At 38.6% G+C, this 12398-nt stretch overlaps 1 long non-coding RNA gene across 1 annotated transcript; it reads right to left on the reverse strand.

Moving 5' to 3' along the window:
- Nucleotides 1-2857: 2857 nt before the first annotated feature.
- LOC140624849 (uncharacterized) lies at nt 2858-6007 on the reverse strand. Its single transcript, XR_012024296.1, has 3 exons — nt 5310-6007; nt 3729-5205; nt 2858-3103 (listed from the first exon to the last, which is right to left on the reverse strand). It is a non-coding gene; the product is annotated as an uncharacterized lncRNA (long non-coding RNA).
- Between the last annotated feature and the right edge of the window lie 6391 nt (nt 6008-12398).

Here is a 12398-nt window from a genome sequence, read left to right on the forward strand (position 1 = left end):
TAGAGGTTTTTGTGAGATTTTCTTAGGAAAGACTAGTAGCTGTGCAATGAAGCCCCCATCTTTCACCCTTGGGAGATTGGCTGCCTCCTACACCAAGCCCAGTGGCTCCAGTGGGACGGTTACAGAGATTAATGTGTGTTCCCATATGTCAGGGACACTGCAGACTGAGGCTGATTCTCTCCTTGGAAATGTAGGTGCAGAAGTTGGCTCCTTAGCCTTCTGGTAGCCCCTCTAGGAGCTTGCTGCTGCGGGGGGGGGGGGAGGGGGATGGGGGCAAAGATGTCTCACTCCTTCCCCTAAGACGATGCAGAGGGTGGTACCCATGGGGGGGGCCTGCGGCTGGTGGACTAGGGCCTAAATTGGGGTGGACATCCTGAGGGAATGAGGAGTGCCCCTCAAGACTTGACAGTTGATGCTCGAGGGGTCTCCCAGGATGGAATGTCCGAAGAACTCCAAATTGGCACGTGCAAGTCACCTTCACCATCTGCTGTGCCCAAGGAACGTGAAGTCACTCAGGAAAGTAAGAACTCCGAACCCCCTCCCCCTCCGAACCCCCAGTGCTCACCTAGGGCTGCCGGATGAAATACAGCATGATCCACAAATTGTGAATTTCTGATGAGTGATGAACAATTGTTATTATGAGTATATCCTATGTAACATTTGGGACATACTTATATTAAAGATTATTTGTTATTCATCTGAAATTCAAATTAACTAGGCGCCCTGTATTTTTATCTACAAAATCTGGCAAACTTACCCCTACCCCACCTTTCCCCTAGCAGCTGGTGAGTAGGTGAATGGTGAAGGGAAGGAAAGAACAGAAGTTGCTCTGTTTTCTGAATTAATGTTATTTAAAGAGATTTAAAGATCTTCCCAAAGAATAAGTAGAAAAGTTGATAGACTTGCCAAGGTCCTCAGGCATGGGCAGGGAATCATTGCCCTACTGAATAGATTTGAAAAGAATTGAATGAGGATAAATAAAAATAAATTATACTTCGAATATAGCACAAATCCTCTTTGTGGATGATCCAGGTTTGTCTACTTGACTTTGTCTATTGAGCTGTTCCTCTCTAGGACCATAACTACCAACTTCTCTTGAAAGTTGTGCTCTTCAGAACACAATTTTTTATCATCGTATTTTATTTTAGTTTATTTCATCATGATAATGTACTCTTTAATCTCCATCCCTTTTTTCTCCCATTCCCCCCACCACCCAGCTCCCCTCTGATAACCAGCAGTTTGTTCTCTGTAGTTAAAAATCTGTTTCTTGGTTTGTCCCTCTTTTTTTTCTTTGCTTGTTTGTTTCTTAAATTCCACATATGAGTAATATCATATGGTATTTGTCTTTCTTTGACTGACTTATTTTGCTCAGTATAATACTCTCTAGTTCCATCTATGTCAATACAAATGGCGAGATGTCATCCTTTTTAATGGCTGAGTAATATTCTATTATATATGTACACACACATCTGCCACATCTCCTTTATCTATTCATCTGTTTTTTTAATTTAAATGTTATTTTTCTTTTCATTTTTTAAAAAGATCTTATTTATTTATTCATGAGAGACACAGAGAGAGGCAGAGACACAGGCAGAGGGAGAAGCAGGCTCCCTGCAGGCAGCCGGATGTGGGACTCGATCCCAGGACCCCGGGATCATCCCCTAAGTCAAAGGCTCAACCGCTGAGCCACCCAGGTGTCTCTCTATTCATCTGTTGATCAACACTTGTGCTGCTTCCATGGTTTGCTATAAAAAATAATGTTGCTACCAACATAGGGGTGCATGCATCCATTTGAATTTGTGTTTCTGCATTTTTGGGCTGAATACCTAGCAACGTAATTGCTAAATCATTGAGTAGTTCTATTTTTAAATTTTTTGAGGAACCTCTATACAGTTTTCCATGGTGGCTGCACCAATTTGCATTCCCACCAACAGAGCAAGAGGGTTCTTTTTCTCCACATCCTCGCCAACACTTGTTTCTTGTCTTTTTTTTTTTTTTTAATTTTAGCCATTCTTCAGAACACATTTTGAGAAATTCTGCTTTGTTTTATAACTTTGTGGTATAATTCACTGAGGATTTCGTACTGGAGGATTTTGGCTAGTTTTGGCTGGGGGACCTCCGTATTAATATAGGTGGTCCCATAAACTTTCAAGTAAAAGAAAACCCAACTCAGGAGGGCTTAAATAACAAAAGAAATGCTTAGGTTCAGGTGACTGAAAAGTCCAAATTAGGGAGGACTTCAGGATTGGTTGATCCAGCGACTCAGCCCTATAACTAAGGACCCAGGTTATTTTGTTCTAATTTGTGTTGTTTTGTTTTTCCTATTTTTTTTTTACTGTCAACAATGTAAATTTTATTCCAAGACTGGGTCCCTTGCTCTTACTAAGGTGGGTGCAAATTTCAGCAGGACACCTGGGTGGGGAGAGAGGGCAATGTTGTCCTGGCATTCTGGATAGCGGTGGCTTGCTCACCCTGCAGGGCCTGTGGCCAGAGGCTGGAGGGTATCCTGAGGATCTGAAGTATATGAGGCTTCTCCATGGGGCTGAGAGTGGGTTCAAGTTTGATCAAGATACAGGAGCTGTGTGGGAAAGAGCAGATAGATGATTGCCCGGGGGTGGGGGCAGAGTGTGAGAATGGATGCTGGGAAATATCAAGGAGGGAGACAGAACATGAGAGACTCCTAACTCTGAGAAACGAACTAGGGGTGATGGAAGGGGAGGAGGGCGGGGGTGGGGGTGACTGGGTGACGGGCACTGAGGGGGGCACTTGATGGGATGAGCACTGGGTGTTATTCTATATGTTGGCAAATTGAACACCAATAAAAAATAAATTTATTAAAAAAAAAAAGAATGGATGCTGGGTCCCCCACCTGATGGCCAGTACAGCTGGGAATTTATGTTGCCCACACGGACTGTAAGCAGGGGTGGGAGTACTCAAGACTGTCAGCAGCTGCATCCTTTTGGGCTGCAGCCACTCTCCTGGGCAGGAGCCTTGGCTCCCCCAAAGGCCTCTTGCTGGCAAAGCATTGACCCTTTAGTTGCCTGATGTTGAAGATGACAGAGGCTATGACAGGTGGGCACTCGGGGCAGGAGCAATTTACCCGCTGAAAGACAAATACATCATTGTCTTAATTTAACAGCACTTGTAATTGTAGCCATGTGGACTAGCTCGATGATTTGTTTGAAAATATGAAATTTTTTTCTGCTTCTGAATAAGACTCTTCACTTAATTCCTCATTTGAAAACTGGGTTACATTAGATGATTTTACAACTCTTCTGACAGCAATGTTTGTGCTGTCTTCTATAAAAATTGATATAAATAAGCCTTTAATTTTATCTATCATGCACATTGTGATACGCCTGCATTAAATAGAATATAGTAAACAGTTATGCGTCTGAAATGCAGAGAACCAAATTTTCATTTAAAACTTGGCACATAAACTTAACTGAAGTAAGTCTGAATTTAACTCGAACTTTATGTTGAAATTTTCAAATGCACTGTTTCTAGAGACCACGAGGGTTTTTGTTGTTGTTGTTGTTGTTGTTGTTGTGGTTGTTTCTCACTTTCTGTGTTTTACAGTAAAACAAGACTGGGGGCGGGAGGGGAATAACCATTTCGCATGCTAACAACCATTAATGCTGTTTTGACCTTAATAAAAAGCAGAGAAGTGCAAAAACAGAAATGGCTAAAGAAACATTAAGAGTTAGAATGGAAGCCAGTGCATTCACCTGAAGATGGTTGGGGGGCTGAAGTAATTCATTCGTGGCTGCCGTTGGTAGGGTCACCCAAGGGTGGAGGAGCCGAGGGGGGAGCAGCCATGGGCCATTTCCTCTCCCACTGGGTCAGGGCCCTCAGGGGCAGAGCTGATGTGTGGTTTGAGAGCAAGAGTCTTCTTGAGAGTTTGGCCTGCCTGCTGTGTCCCTTCCTGAGAAGCCTTCCTGGCCTCCCAGGTCCTCATCTGGCCAGTCTTCTCAGATTCAAAAAACAAATAAACAAACAAACAAAAAACAAAACAAAAAAAACCGACAAGGAAATATTTTTTTTCCTAAAATAAAGGGAAAAAGTAACAGTTACAACCCTTCTTCCCATTTCTCATCCTCTTCCTTGTCCCTTCTGCTTCCCCACCCAGGCCCTTGCCCCAAAATAGACTTAATTATTCCAGAGGGCAGTGTTGTTTGTAGGCACCAGTTACAGGTGGGAAGAAATTACATCTATTTCTTATTTCTTTTTCCTATAAAGAGACAGGCATAAAATGTTTGTGATATCTTGAAGCTTTAGTCTGTCTGAGGAGCATCTAAAATATTTGCAGATCTATTTTTGTAGATTTTTTTTCTGTACTTTGAGTCATCATCAAAATGTCAAAGCCAAGAAAGGTTTTGACTCAAAGAGAGAACTTTTTGACCATAGCCAATATTTTCTCCTATTTTCAGAGCCAAAAGCTATTCTGATTTGGTAGATCCTTAGGTCCTCTCTCCTTCTTTATACATAATTTCTGATAGAGTTATAGGTATACACACATCTGCATTAGTTAATCCAGCTGAAAAATCTTACAGAGACCTCTAAGAAAATGCACAGAGTCACAGGGATAAGGACTGATCATCTTACCCCTTTAAAAGTGCTTTCTGTTACCGCACTAATGAGCTAAATAATAAATGTACTATAATGCTTTGAATAAACTAGCTCTCAAATATAATTTATAAGATTCGCCACCCAAAAGCCACAATAAATGTATTGACCATGAATGAGGATCCTGTTTTGGGGGCCTGCATGTTTGGTATGTATACAGTCTGCCTAATATTTAATATTATATATAGTTGACATATACTCCAACAGCAACTTGATAAATCTTAAGTCTCCACAATTAAATTATTTTAAATTAACATTTTTTAAGGTATATATGCAACTGTGCTTGTGCATCCAGGATTCATACAGAATTTAAAAACAGAACCAACGTTACTCTTACCACCCACATAAATCTACTTTACTCCTCAGCAACTCAAAGAAACACGTTACTCACATTTCATAGGTGAGAAAACAGAGCCAGAGAATGTCAATAACTTGTCCAAGATCACACAGACTTCATTAGTGGTTTGTTGTTGTGGTTTCCAACTCATAGCTTGCTGATTCTAAAGCCTTTATGTTTTTCACTACATCTCACTATGTTTTTTTACTCCATTATTTGAAGGCGTTGTTCATTTTACTTTTCTAGGGATGTGGGTGAAAGGTTGGAAAGAGTAGAAAGATGCAAATAGGTGAACTCTAATGATAACTACAATAGTAGCCATCGCTATAGTGCTGGGAATTATTACCTATCAGCTGAGGTGTCATCAAGGACTTTCCTTAAGGCAGCAGCTAATCAAGATACTTGTCAGAGGCACATTTCCTCAACCCTCTGCTTACCATATGACTTCAGCAGTCTGAAAATGCACAAAGAGCTTGTTATTCCCATGGATAACCTGCTCCATCTCTGACACATCCGAAAGAAAGTATTTTCCAAAGGGGTCCTTTAACCCAGGAAAATTTACATTCTCTCAGAATTTCTCCTTTGCTTTATATGTTATTTCAAGTTTGTGGACAAGCAGACCACAGCAGAGGAGTAGGAAAGACATTTATTGAGAGAAGAAGCTAGAGATGCTAGGGAGAAAGTTTCAGGCTGAAAAGAAGGTCTGACCACTGTAGAAAAAGAGACAAAAGGAAGGTGGGCTGGACAGGTTTCCTCACAGGTTGGTTTATGGATTAAATCAAGTATGATAACATATGTGAACCATTTAACAGTTCCTTGGTACTAAATGAATACTCCATAAACATAGATCTCATTCTTAATCTTCATTTTTAAAAATCATTGCAATAAGAACTGTGGATACCTGGTACAAGTCATCTGCCCCGTGCATTTTTCTTGGTAACAGAGCTCTACCGTTACAATGGAAAATTGGGTGTTAGTGGTTCTCCTTCCTTCAGTCCTTAGTAAACAATGTTTAGACATCCTGAAAGCTAAAAAGGTTTCTAGGTAAATCCAAGTGACAGAGAAAAACGTTAAAAGTCAACCGTCTTCCTCGTCTGATTGCTCAAATTAAAAAGAAAAAATTGTTAGTTTTATTTTAGAAATCTTTCCCTTGGAAATATTTGCACTTTTTGAGAAATGTGTTGTTTGCAAATATTTTAAAACAGAGCATTTGGAATAAATGGTAAAACTCAGAGTTAGCTATTAACCAACCAGTTCTAATTTGCACCTAATTGAAAAGCTGAAATATTTTAAAATAAGATGAAAAAACTGCATCTATACACACAGACTAGCCTGACCTTTGACTTAACAGACAAGCCAATTTAGTAAAAGTAAATTGGAAGCTTTGAATGAAACGATGACTTGCTGCATTTGATATGAGAGCAAATATGATTTGGTTGAGTTTTATTAAGGCTTTGTCCAAAGTTAAATAATCCCAAAGTTTTGGAAATTAAATTTAAACATGAACATGACACTTTAAAAAATCTTATTTTGAATTTAGAGGAAGAGGCAAAATTGTGCTGAAATATTAATGTATGCTTTATGCCACATGTGACATTTATCTCAGCATCCTTTATTTTAAAGTTTAAGAAAGAAATACATATTCATTAGGAAAAATGTAAAAAAGTCCAGAAAGATATTTAAAATTAAAAATTAATTTACCCTTGGTTCTACTACCTAAAACAACTCTTGTTAACATTTTAATAAAATTCCAAAATAAAGCAAGTGGAGGTAATTATTTTTAAAAATATCTGCATTTATAAAATAAATATCAGGTTTAGTACTTGAATACTATGCTCTCTTCTTCTTTTTTTCAAGATTTTACTTATTTACTCATGAGAGACACAGAGAGAGAGGCAGAGACACAGGCAGAGGGAGAAGCAGGCTCCCTGCAGGGAGCCTGATGTGGGACTCGATCCCAGGACCCCGGGATCACAACCTGAGCCCAAAGCAGACGCTCAGCCGCTAATCACCTGGGTGCCCCTGTGCTCTCTTATTCCTAAAAATTATGTTTCCTTTTCTCCTTAATTGTAGTCATTTGATTATTGACCTTATTGTCATCTTACTTCAGAACATTCTTGACTGGTGCTCCTGAAAATGCTGTATAGAAAATATTACTTCTCATTTAAAGTAAATTTAAATCAAGCTTTTATGTGTTTCAGGCAGTTTATAATGTTCCTCGTTTGAAAAACCCCTATGTTTTTTAAATCTCCATTTGGAAATCCTTATTAATATTAGGGAGTCATTTATACAAAATCATCCATACACTTTCTGAAAAGCATAAAGGAGGTTCCTGGAGGACAAGAGTGCTGTCTATTGAAATTCTTCTGCAGGTAGACCAGTGGGTGCAGCTTCTGGTCATAATAAAATGCATTTAATAAGAAAGATGATGAAACTTTAAGTATTTGATACCAGTTTTGGTGGCACAGCCCATAGGCACACAGTCTATAGGGGGAGCTTTGGCACTGGATTTATCTTTTCTTCTTGCCATAGGAATGTCGTAAGCAATCCAGGATTAGAAAAAAATTGAGACATAAAGAAAATGAGGCTATAATTCTTAACTAGTATGTATGTGCTCTGTAAAAAAAAAAAAATGTTTTCCTGTGAGGTCACTGTCATAGATGCTACTGTCTTTTAATGTGGGGTTGGTGTGAGAGGGAGTGAAAGAGAGAGCCGTCCATTTCCTACGTGCAGCATACATCTGATTGTCTATATAAGATTTTAGTGACCACTGGAAAGGATAGAAAGTGTCATTTCTGGTGGGTCACAATTAGGGGATCACATCACAGGGAAACTTGTGTTAGAAGAAAATACTATTCTTTTGAGATTGTATTTTCAATAAAGTGGACTTCCTCTTCCCTTGAGCAACATCTTCATTGTGTTAGCCACAAACAGACGAAGGGTTTGGTGATATGAGGTATTTGTATCAGAAAAATTAAGAAATAGAGTTCGGCCTTGGAAAGTAATTAGGGATAGAAAGGATAAACTACAGCACAGGAAGGTTGTGGTGTTAACAGTATCTGTTAAAGAATCTGGGGGGAATGCCTGGGTGGCTCAGTGGCTGGGCGTCTGCCTTTGGCTCAGGGTGTGATCCCGGTGTGTCCTGGGATTGAGTCTTGCATCAGGCTCTCCACAGGGAGCCTGCTTCTCCCTCTGTCTGTGTGTGTCTCTGCCTCTCTCTTTGTGTCTCTCATGAATAAATACATAGAATCTTAAAAAATAAAAAAGAATCTGGGGATCAGAGGGAAAAAATGTGAAGTGGACAAAGCATGAGCTTTGGGATCCCATAGGCAAGCCTGAGTTTCACTGAAATCAAAGTTTCATTTTTGGTCCAGTTCATTAAGAATTATGTGAAATCTGATTTCTTTGAATCCTGTTTCCTTTATCTATAAAATAGAATTGTCATTCATCAAGCTCTTAATGTGAACCAGATACTGTGCCAAATTCTTTATATTCTCTCTTTAATTAATTAGAGCTGATGTGATCTAAGGCAAGTATAACTGTCCCCATTTTTGGAGAGAAATAGACTGAGGAATATTAGGAAACTTGCTCACTGGGGACGCCTGGGTGGCTCAGTGGTTGGGCGTCTGCCTTCGGCTCAGGGTGTGATCCCGGGGTCCTGGGATCAAGTCCCACATCAGGCTCCCTGTATGGAGCCTGCTTCTCCCTCTGCCTGTGTCTCTGCCTCTCTCGGTGTCTCTCATGAATAAATAAATAAAATCTAAAAAAAAAAAAAAAAAAAAGAAAGAAACAGGCTCACTTTTCACAGATAACAGATGGCAAATTTGGATCTGTGTTCTTTAGCCACAATGCTATACTACTCTGCCTATGGTAGTAGCTATATCATAATGAATATTATAAGCTAATGATTAAAAGGCCTATATCATGGTATTTGAGTTAGCTCTGCTCTTTCCAGGTAGTGCTGGAAACAGACTATTAACTGCTATGGCATTTTTCCTTAGTGTTTAGGAGTTTATCTCCCAATTTCTTGACCCATAATACTGTTCTCATTTCCTCTCAGAAGTGCAGAGTCATATGCATTATTTACTGTCTAATATGGAATATGGGCTTGGAGTTTGTGAAAAGGCTTACAGTCTCCTGGCAATAGCTGGAGGAACTCTGGAGTATCACATGATTATAACTGTGAATTGCTCTTTTTAAAATTACAAACTGTATTGGGTTTGCACTAAGAAAAGTCTTCCGTTTCGATAGGAAATAAATGTCAACAGAGAGAAAGCACTGACTAGGAATCCAGTAAAAGTTGCTATACCACTTATTTCTCTAATCATGATACAACTAGAATGACCTAAAAACGTTAGCTGAGAGGGGCAAGATGCGTGTTCCTAAATGAAGTGTGACTGGTAGGGGCTTCGAGGCCTTCACAGTTGCAACATATTAGAAGCAAAAGAAGCAAAACTTAAAAATTGGAATATTCAGCATTTGTAAAAATTCTTCATTTTAATTTTAGCTGAAGGTGTGATGTTTCTAGAATGTTCAGTTTAGTTCCACAGTCATGAGTACCTGATTTGGAACAAGGATGTGGATACAGAGGAATGAAGACACGGCTCTCCCTCTCTCCCTGGGGCGGGGGGGACTGTCTCCCCAGCATGGGGACATACTGCCAATGACTCCATAAGCAGATGGTAATGCTGCTGTGCTACGGGGGGCAGGGTCCTGGGAAATGGGGAATGAATGCCAGAATGGTCAACCCTTCATCACCATTTAAAATTTTTAAATGGGTAGCAGCTCTGAAATTGTTGCTCTTAAGGAATCAGGTGCTTGTACAGGTAACAGAAAGGCCCCCCTGAATAGAATCATCAGATTATTAGGGAAGGTGTCAAGGCCAATGTAGGGGTTATACTCACTCAGAAACCAGAAATCTAGTGAATGAAGAACTGGAGAGCCTGTGATGCCGAATTGATGTTTTTAAATTCAGCTTTTTTTTTTTCTTACCACAAAATTAATGCATATTCTCTTTGGAAAATATAAGGAGTAACAAAAATAAAAATCACCTGTTACCTCACCACATAATGAGGAATAAAGTTAACATTTTGTGTATAGGGATCTGGAATTCCTATATTCTGATATAAATGAAATAGTCACAAATAGGATCATTCTATAGATACTGTTTTGTTGTTTGCTTTTTGTTGTTGTTACATAATTTCACTTAATTTATTATGAAGGTTTTTTAAGTCAGTACATCATACAGTACTTCTAAAGGCTATATAGTCCTCCATTGTAAGGATGGATAGGAACCTTAATTTATTCAGTCAATTCTCTATCAGTGGACATTTAGGTTATTTTCATTTTTTTACTTTTGCAAACAATGCTGCAATAAAAATGCATGCACATATATCTTTGCACAGGGCCACAATTACATCCATAATTACATTCCATGATTACGTTAAGATCCTAGAGGCAGAATTGCTTTTCGTTAGATGTTTCTAAATTTTTTCTAGCTTAATCAACTGACACTCAGTCGACAGTCCAGGAAGTCTTGCCCACACCTCACACCTCCAGTTCTGGTCAATCTCAGTATTTAACGTTTTAATCTTTGCCAATTTAATAAGTAAAAATCATATTTTGTGATTTTCATGTAGCTGTCTTTAATTGTCATGCTAAATATTTTTGTAGTTTATTGGTTGTAATTTTTCTGTTTGAATTACAAGATTGAAGTTACTGTTACTTAAAATCCTAAGTACCATATACGTTATGCAGTTCTGCATTTACTTCTTTCTCTTTACTCATTTTCTGATTTTAAACTATTTTTATTAATGCACATGAGTCAAGTCTGCACCACATGACATCTTTTTCATTAAAATAGAGTAGCCATCTCCATCAATCTGTAACTGGTCTGAGTTTTTTTCTCTTTTTTTCTGTTTTCTTTTACTTTATTTTATTTTATTTTTTTTTTCTTTTACTTTAAACATGAAACCATGGGCCAGGTTTCATTTCTCAGTTGCCACTTCTCCACCTGAGTTGTCAGTTTTGCTTTTGGTCTACAGGGAGGTTAAGTGAGAGGGCATCTTATTAAATCACTGTCTTTGGGCAAGATGTATATAGAGCTATCTATTTTGCATATCTTATTTTAGTTTGTCATTTGAAAATAAATTTAAACCTAATACTATTTGATATGCATTCTCGTGTTTAAAACAATCATACCTGGGCAGCCCCGGTGGCTCAGCGGTTTAGTGCCGCCTTCAGCCGGGGGAGTGATCCTGGAGACTCGGGATCGAGTCCCTGCACGGGGCCTGCGTCTCTGCCTCTCTCTCTCTCTCTCTGTGTGTCTCTAATAAATAAATGAAATCTTAAAAAAATAAAATAAAACAATCACACCTGAGAATCTTTATAAACAATGAAGGTATTTTTTCTTTGGGGATGCAAAAATGAACATTTCTTTAAGGAAATATGACAATATTTAGGAAACGACCCTATCAAGATGGCAGTTACATGAAGTGACTTGTATGAGGACTGCTCAGGGGCCTTTTCCTAAATATTGGAAAAGATCAAAGAAAGCGATTTGTCTTGCAATTTTAAAAATTAAATCTAACAAGCTCTTCTGGGGCGTTAGTACCTCATTCTTTGGTTCAAAATATCAGTAACTACAGGGGATTATAGATTCCATGAAGAAACAAATCCTCCTTCTACCTCTAAATCCTGCAGTGTCTATTAGTGCTGCATATACACAGTGGATGACTGGGAGCAGGCTATTTGTTCAGTCTTTTAATAGGGAATTATAATCCATTTATATTTTTGTTGTGATTGTTGTATATTTACATATGGCTTTTTATTTTGTATTTCCTTTTCACTTACGTGTTTTCTCTGCCTAATTTTCTTCTTTCTTGCACTCTGTCAAGTCCTTTAGACTGAGTGTCAGCAACAAGATTCATTTTGTGTTTGTGTGTGTGTGTATGTGTGTGTGTGTGTATAAAAGAGAGAGAGAGAAGTCTTTTAGTGACCGCAATGTGCCTGTTTTGGAATCTCTCAGTTATGAAACAAATTTTCGCCTATCCTAGTGCATTGTGTACAATAGACACTTTGCATCAACAATTTGATTTTTGAATTATTGACTATTTTCAAAGAATTCCACAAGTCTATGGAATAAAAGGCATAGATTTAAACCACTGACCTACGATGTGATGAGCCATAAATGACCTGTTGGGTGAGGTCAAACATGCAGAATTGACCTTTCAATTCTGCTTTTTTTTTCTACACAGCACGCAGTAGCTCTGAACAGGTTATGCTGTATGAAGTTTATATGAAGTAAATGATATACTGTTCTAGAATTTGCAAATTTAGAGATTTGTGAAAGATTTGCAATACAAAGTTCTTAAATATTTGCTGTACGCTACAAAGAGCAAAGTTGTTTGTTGAAGACTCTGCCTCAGAAAATGTT

This window comes from Canis lupus, chromosome 35, assembly GCF_048164855.1.
Source record: "Canis lupus baileyi chromosome 35, mCanLup2.hap1, whole genome shotgun sequence".
Taxonomy (NCBI): Eukaryota; Metazoa; Chordata; class Mammalia; order Carnivora; family Canidae; genus Canis; species Canis lupus.